Below are 9,265 nucleotides of genomic sequence, written 5' to 3'. Positions count from 1 at the left end.
CATTGGAAGACAATGAACATTCTAGCCGTACATGTGAATATAGCATAAATACACAAAGGGATTGGGTGAGCTCCCATCACAAAAAAAACTGCGAACCTGCACTACAGCGACCACAGTACAGTATGGAGACCAAGACCTTTTACGGGAAGAGACGGGGTGCTTCTGCCGCCCCAGCTTCCAAAGAGCGAAGGGTCAGCAAATACAGCAGACTTCATCTGAAATACGTGATTACAGCGTATATTACAAGGTATTATTGCTGTTTTGAATTTTAAATTCAATTATAATTATTTCTTCGTAGCCTGTTCTTCAAGAAAACACCGCACGGGCGAAACGATCTACCACCAGGACAGTAAAAAAGAAAGCGGTAAGACGGAAAAAAAGAAAAGTTTATTTTGACTTCTGTTCCGCGACTGATGAATACTACTGTGTGACTATTTCTTACATGAATTATGTTATTTTGCCACAGGCCGTGGGTCTCTGCTCTCGGCCACTGGCCAGGGTGCCAACCTGTAGAAGCAGCACCCGTGTGGAGACATTTCGGCAGCAGCGGGAGCAGTACGATGCATTACTGGGGAGGACTGGGAGGCTAGAGACACTCCTGAAAATGCAGAGGAAGGAGACAGTATGTTCCAGCAGTCAAACAGTTGAGCAGCTGTCTCCCGAAAAGTGCCTCTCCCCGCCGCGCAGGTTGCAATGCCTGGCGGAAGCTCTGCCCCCCGCAGAGCACACACCGCCTCAGGACACTCCATCCCGGCCTCTCCGTTCACCACCGCATGGGAATTGGTTGATGCTGTCCCCGCCGTCTATCTCCCCCCAGGAAGCACAGCGGAATTCACAGACGCCAGTGGGACGAATAATTCTCCCAGATGTCCAACTGCTACCCATCACTCAGGAGATGGAGGGGGGGTTGTACTTGCAGTGCATCGGCATAGACGGGAAAGCAAGAGCCGACCGCTACGCCGCCCTCATGTTTCGAAATCTTGTGACTTTTGAAATTTACTGGGGGTGGACCACGTCTGTAAATTTCGATGGGTCCAGAGGCAAAAGTGCCTTGCCTTGCAATCTCCGGGAAACCATTAGTAGCATGGTGAATCGGAGATTCTCAACCCTTACTTTGTGCGACTGGAAAATAATTCGTGATCGGATCAACGAAATGCTTCGTAGAAGGAGGTGCTCTTTTCCTCTCGTCTAACAGTCTGTCCACAAACAAAACATTCCTGTTAGACAAGAGGAATGTAAAAAAACAATTACTTTTGTCAATGGAAACCTGTGTGTGTGTGTCTCTCTCTGCTGGATGTCCCTCTCACTCTCTGCTGAATGAATAAAAGCATTTTTATTAAAAACGCGTTTGCGTTTGTCTGGTATTTACTTTGGTCCCTTTTAACTGTTTTTCCCATCTACTTTTTTGCTTTGAGATGCCACTTTTAAAGGTGATATGTAAAATAATGTATTTTATTATTGTTATAGAGAAACATGATCAGATTTTCCCTGGTTCAGAAAAAAAGATCTAAAGTGCTACATCTAACTTTCTTAATTCGATGTATTTAAAGCAGTGAACTACTGTAGATGTAACATAACATTCAGAAATACAATCGAGAATAGTTTTGTGGTGTTTGTTTAGATGAAACGTTCCTAAAACGTATAACGTAACAAAATTAAAGACGATTAAAATCTGTAATCTTTCCACTTGTACTGTATGTCATCGGAAAGTTTCTGCTTTGTGTAAGGATGGTATCAAAAAGCAATCTTAAGTGGTGAGAAAGCTGTGCTCAATGTATTTAAGGGACTTAAAAGTAAAAGGAGATGCTTCATATTGCTTGACTAATTTTAAAAACTAAGTTATAAATGCAGATGCTCCCTCGGTGCCACGCCGGGTGTAAAGATCAAAATATACATTCGTCCCGGGCAGAGGCCGAAGAGTGCCCGGCTGGGGTGCGCGGGGAAGAGCAGGACAGGAGTGAAAGTGGTCAGGGTGGGGTTTAGGAAGGCGTACAGTCTGGGCAGGTATAGATTACACTTTTCTAAAACGTATTTGAAAAATAAAAACGATTACAATCTAATCCTTCCACGTTTGATCCCAAAATCCCAAGAAAAATAAATCTAAATGGGTAGAAAGCTATGCTGAAAGTTTATTAAGATACTTAGAAGACAAAGATACTGTATCAATTTATGTTGCATTAGTCTGATTATGATTAAAAAAACACATATAATTAAACATGCGTTTGCGATTTAAATCAAAACACGATTTAAATAAATATAAATGTTTATATTGTAACGCATACTCTCCAGCCTCCATTTCTCTATAAAAATTTACTCTATTACACACACACACACAATAGAAGCAGGAAGCAGAAGCAGGGACCGTTGTCAGAAGGGAAGAAGGTGACTATTCATTGTTATCAAAAATGACTTAGAATCGATCGTTGTGATATTTTGAAATATAAAAGTCAATTGATTGTCCATAATATTGCTATTCTATTTTTTCAAAGAAATGTTTGTTAAAAGAAAAGTCCAGCACCAGCTGGATTTGAACACACAACCCGTGAGTTGGTCATCGGGCACGTAGACCAGTGGGCTACAAGGGAAGTCGCATGAAGAGAGAGGCGAAACAGCCCTACACAGCCCTGTCGCAGTACACGACTATAATCATATCGTTATTAATTTCTTGAGATACGCGATTCCATATTATATTCCCTTTAAATCGAATTCTAAAAGTATGCTTGTTGACTCCGGTATCACGTTAGTTAAAGACTTCGATGCTTAAAATGTTTAGTGAGAAATGGAATACTGGTGTGTATGTTTTCTTTAAAGTACCGAGACCAGCCATATACTGTATGTTTAAGTTCAAAAATTAATATCGTTTATGGCCTTCACACGCGTTGCAGTATGCTCCTATTCTTTTTATGCTCAGGCACTAAGATTTCCCTTCAGTGGTAAAATTCCATATAAATATTCAATACTTAAAGGGCACAGTTAAGACATTAAATATACATATACATACTGTATACAGTACAGTTTGCATACGGTAATATGTTTAGGTTCCTAAATCAATCTCTTTTATGAGCATGTGAAAGGCATGGTGAATTGATTCTCAAAAATTACTGTACTTTGCATGATTGGAAACAAATGCATGATTGCGAAATGCTGTGGTGTTACTTTTACAAAGAGGGTCAATGAAAAAAAGAATGTTGACCAGGGCAATACTTTGAGTTTACACTTACAGCTCGTCCAAGGTCATTCATTATTACTACTATTAGTAATATCTTCGTTAAAGACTTTGATGGCGACAGCTCAAACATGAGAGGTTGAGCTTTATTAGCTCCACCTTGCGGAAATTCCGGATACTATAATTTTGCTTGCCGTATTATAGGAGAATTTACGGTAACTCGCGGTAGACTGCGTACAGCGTACCGGAAAATAATGCGGTATCGCCCACGCATTTTGAATGGCTGCATCTGTATGTTCCAGCAGTCAAACACTAGGGTGTCAGCCGTCTCCAAACAGACCTTCATCTCCTGAAAAGTGCCCCTCCCTGCCACACAGGTTGCTGTACCTGGTGCAATGCGTATCTCCATACAACCCTCCACCCCCAGCAGAGCACACCCCTTCAGGACACTCCATCCTGTCCTCTCTGCTCACCACCACTAATGAATTGGCTGGTGCCGTCCCCACTGTCTCTCTCCCCTCAGGAAGCACCATCTACACAGCAGAACTCACAGATGCCACGTACAGTTCTCCCAGATGTCCACCTTTTGCCCATCAGTCAAGAGAAGGAGGGATTGAATGTGCAGTGTGTCGGCACAGAGGGGACAGCCAGAGCCGACCGCTACGCCACTCTTCTGTTTAGCAATTTTGGGACTGGGGGTGAACCACATCCATAAATTTTGACTGGTCCAGAGGCAAAAGGGCTTTGCATTCTCCAGGAAAACATAGGTATGTTGAATTGGAGATTCTCAGAACTTACTTTGTATGATTGGAAACCGATACATGATAGGATAAACAAAATGCTTCAAAGAAAGAGGTGCTATTTCTCTCTGGTTTTAGTCTGTGCAGCAATAAAACAATCAGATTAAACAAGAGAGAGTGCGACATTACTTTTCGTCAATGAAAAAATAGTCTTTTCATGTTTATTTAAGTGTCCTTCTTTCATTTGGATTGCATTAAACAACTCGGGAGTTATTGTTATGATTACTCTATTATCGAATCCTCAACTCGTTCACTTTTTGTTATTTTGGGAACATTTTGACATGTTGCTTTTAGCCGTCGATTCTGTTGAATTCACTCAGTTTGTAATGTAGGGTAAGTTAAACTTTGATACAGGACAAATGTATTTCCCACAAGCTGTACTGTAGTAGCATTAAAAATATACAACATGACACTGTATGCATGTGGCACATCTTTGTTCAACTTAAGAAAAAACAGGACATTTGATTGCTGGTTGCGTTATGTTACAGGCCAACAATGACACCAGAAAACTGAAAGTTCCTTCCCCTCCCCAAGTAGAACTGTCTAATCTACATAAACACAGTGGGGTGTAACACCTAGCCTAGACTTTGTGAGAAGTATGGAGCTGCGTTGCATTAAAATGGCTGCAATGGAATATACATAGTAGGCAAGAGTTAATTTCAAGCTGAAAAGAAAAGACTCAACATGTCCCATTAAAATCAGAAATTTTCTTACAAGTGTAAATCCAACTATTTTCTAATTGCTTTATCCAGGACAGGTAACAGTTTCACTAATATTATTTGGTAACTTTTTCAATTGTCAGACTTCAGAATGCTTCAACTGATGCTTAAAGATATGACATAATGCGTACTGTGTTAAAGAGCTATTGAGCACAGAACATCTTTACACTTGTGAAAAGATTTGCACGTGCAGTTTATTCTTATCTGTGTGAAAACAGGAAATATCGATGGAGTTTCAGAAAGTAAACAGAGGTATAGAACACCATATCTAAGATGTTTAATAAATTGAAGTTTGTGAAAACAGTGACAAATCACCCGCAAACAAAATACAATTTTAAAATACAAGCAGTTTGAAATTATTAGTTGTTATTAATAAATCACTTAACTTTGAACATCTTGTGATATTTAGAAATAGCAACAAATCAATATATTTTACTATTTTAGTTTTTCAAAGAAATGTTTTTGTTAAAGGAAAACTCATGCCAGGAGCTGGGTTCAAACAAAGCTATAGCTGAAAAGGGCAGGCAAAATGTTTAAGTAATCATGGGTGAATGAGACAAATTGATGCAGATGTTTAGAAAGAAAGTGGACTATGGTAATATTTTGAGCTTACAGCCTATCCAATATTATTCTTTATTAATCTTTCATATCACATTAAAATGAATGTTTTTTTTAAATGTAAGAGAATACACAACGCGTGTCCTCTATAACACTTCAGTGTACTTTTTAATCAGTTTAATTTTTATCAATGTTATACAAAGCTTAAAATTATTAAATTGTATATACCGTTTAGACTGTTAAAGTCTGTAATTGACAAAAGATTGTCCCTCAGTATTGACAGGGATTCAAAACCAAACATTTTCTAGCAACAGCGCAAATGCTGCACATGAGACATTAAGCTTTCATAGCTCCGCCTGGCGGTTTTACAAGATATTTCACCCTACTTTGATACATCATGCGATATCCTACAGTTCTTTGCAGAACAAGCACTGCTATTTACTGCACATTTTGAATGGTTGGATCTGTAGTTCTACTCAGTTTGGTGTATTCTTGATAAACCAAACTGGTGCCCTCCCTCCAACTCACCATTCCTCCCTTATGGTAGTGTATGCAGAGAAACCCATGTATATAAACCCACAGGGTCAATTGCAATGGACATCCCAAGTTAAAACACAGCCGCGTGCTAAGTTAGTACGGTACATTCTGGAGATCATCTCCCGCTCCGAGTTCAATTGCAGCAAAAACATGTGGAACAAAGATGGAGCTCAGCTCAACTTGTGCTTAATCCGGTTCCAAGGGCTTGGCCTTGTTGAACTAATTAGCCCGAACTGGAGAGGACTGTACATCAGAACACTTCTGATTAGTAGAATAATACATAGGCCACATTAATATACAATTACTTTTCTGTTTCTTCTTTATATTCAAGCTAAATTTCCTGACAAATCAGTTAGTTTTTAATTTAAGAATTGCATTTAGGCTACAATTCACCTGATGAGGCTACGTCATTATTAAATGAGATACCCAATTGTAATTAGTCATGAAACAAATGAGAACCGCAGCTGTGCATTTGAAATTAAACACTACTGTATTATTGCAGCATTAATTTTGTTTAACACTCCAGATGAATAAGTGGACACATCGTTATAGCTAAATCATTACAAAACACACCGACTAATAACCAGTAAAGTTAAGTTTAATTTTTAACAGAACTGGAAATTAAACTTGTGCAAAAAAAAAAAAACAATTGTTCCTCTGACCTAAGCATTTTTTTTTAAGGCAATACATTTCTTTAGCAGGGTGTGCCTTGTGCTTACTTTTCAGAACTTTGATTTTCTCCCTCTCCTGTATCAGTAGGACCGTACATTTCAAATTAAGTTATTTTTTAGTCAGTTCCAATGTCTTCCTTTCAGTTCAGCTCAACTTGTGCTTAATAAACATTTGGAACCAAGTTGGAGCTCAGCTCATCTTGTGCTTAATCCAGTTCACAGGGCTCAGCATTGTTGTTGTACTATTTAGCCCGAATTGCAAGGGACTGTGCATCAGAACATTGCATCTGATAAGTAGGTTAATTCATAGACCACGCTAATTACTTTGTCTCTTGTTTAAAATTAGTCAGGAAATTTAGTTTAAATATAGTTTTAAAATGTAAGAATTGCATTGAGGCTACAATTCACCAAATGAGGGATACTCAATTGCACTAAGTCACAAAACAAATGAGAACTGCAGCTGTGGGCTTGAGACAGGACACTACTGTATTAATTTGACATTAATTTATTTTTAACAGAACTTTACTGAAAATTAAACTTATAAAACTACCTGAGCAAATAAATACAACAATTATTGTTCGTCTGACCTTCTCAGAATCAGTTCCAGCATCTTCCTTTCAAAGTGGGGAAGTGCTTGCTGGCGTGTTGTTTTGCTAACTCATGCTTATCCTTTATAACGGTATCTTCTGACACCTGTGCACAATCCAACAACATTACAAGACCAGCACTATAACAGGAGTCATAAAAACACAAGAAGCCACATTGAACGAGCTTTCAGAATTGTAAAACAACGCTTTGCTTCTCTGTCATTTGGTTTGCATACCAGTCCATCAAGAGCTAGCACAACCCTGGCTGTTTCAACACAGTCATTGGATCACAGCCACAGGACAGAAAAGGGACTGTAAACCATCATAAATCACTTAAAATGCTGAGTTTTTTCCTTTAACATGCTTGGGTGCCACCTATTTCCTCCTCATCCCTGCTTTCCTCTGATAACCACAAATACGGAGACCCATCACTAAAATATTTAACAAATCTATCCAGTTGACTCCTCAATTTTATAAAACACATTAAAGGCTCACGCTACATTTATATAAATAATAGCTTAGGTTCTGTTCTCTTCACTCCCTAGCACCTCAAACTTCACAGCTACTAGTAATGATTAACATTCAACATAATAAGTAAATGTCACTTTTGTAAATACCCACATTAAATCAACTTCATCATGAATAAATGTGGTATGAGTGTTAAGCAATTTTAATTAAATATTACAATGTTTCCAAGCGACGGATGCATAAATTCAGTACGTGGTAACGATATTATTTCCACTATATTCTGGAGCCTTCTAATGCAATTCATCGTTACACCAAGTATGGTACTAAGTTGCTCAAGCCATATTAAGAGGTGGTTTAAAATAATTCACTAGTTTAGTCACTTCTAGAGGGCAACAACTATTACTCTGTGTTCGTTGTAATTGAGAACAGGTTTAGTACGGTGCTGTGGACTAAGCACAGCAGCAACGTTCGTTGCAATTGGACTTAAGGTGGAGCACAACTTCAGACCACAGCTGCGTACTAAACACGGGTTGAACGCCTGTTAGTACTTCACTTTCAGTTTGTTGCAATTAACCCCTAGACTTTGCACTACGAAGGTGTAAATCAAGCTCAAGCAGAGACAACCCATTAATGGCTTTCATAACTTCCATTAGTCTCCACCTCTGTCTTCCCTAACTCATTCTTGATCTTCCTAAACTAGGCGTTTAACTGAAATTCAGCCCAATGATACTGTTTAGTCTGAGAAAAAAAAAATATAATAAGCGCTATTCCTGACAGCCTGAAAAGAAACACAGATTCTTATAGCCTCAACTGAGCAAAAGAGTCCGTTTCTGCACCTTCTGAAGTATTATTTAAAAAAAAAACTCCAGCACTGGCTGGAGAGGCTGTGGGTGTCCGGGCTCAGCGGTTATATAGGACAGGACTCAGCGCGCAGCAGGTGTGACTCATTGCTCTGCGCTGCCCGTGAGGAATGCGCGTCTCCTCCCTCCACACGCCACCGCCTCGCTAAACCGCCTTCATACTCCCCAGCGGCAATAACATCTCCATTTATTAAATTTATTCTTCCATCTTAACCCAGAAACCTCCTGGGACGTTTCTGTGAACCGGTAAAGCTCTCTCTGTTGGTGGTCACAAATAGAAACAATGCACGAGCTGAAAGCAGGAAGTCAAAGCACTCCTCCCTCACTGTATATCTGGGTCCAGACTTCCGAAAACTCCTAAAAGTGAATTCCCAGAAAGCCATATTAAAGTCTCCCATCCGTTCGTTTCAAATACATAAATTAGATGAGTTTGGGTACTTTTCTGATGTATTTTAATTGTTTGGCACTGTACCTTGTTAAATATGTTACAAGCAAAGTTTATCAACTTCATGCGAGGTTTTGCGTGGATACAAAAACATTATATGATATCTATAACACACGTGAAGAGTGAATCTGAATTAAACAGAATGCCTCGCTGCACCAGAATTGTTATTTGCGTATTTTAAAAATACATCTGGTGCATCTGAAGACAGAATAAAACCCAGAACTGTAAAAGGACGACAGACCATTAAACTGTCTGGTGATATTGCTGCATGGGGCGCAAGATCACAATAGAACACGTTATTGTAAAAAATGTTTACATTCGTGAATGAGTATTTTTTTTTAATTATACCAAATGTCCGTTAAATAATGAATTACGTTTATCAGACCATAAACACTATTATATGAAAAAGAAAAACATTTACTATATATGCATTTAACTTGCTTTTTTAAAAAAC

The sequence above is a fragment of the Lepisosteus platostomus genome, chromosome 5 (assembly GCF_059453375.1).
Source record: "Lepisosteus platostomus isolate fLepPlt1 chromosome 5, fLepPlt1.hap1, whole genome shotgun sequence".
NCBI classification, from domain to species: domain Eukaryota; kingdom Metazoa; phylum Chordata; class Actinopteri; order Semionotiformes; family Lepisosteidae; genus Lepisosteus; species Lepisosteus platostomus.
Note: the sequence above shows the minus strand (reverse complement) of the source record.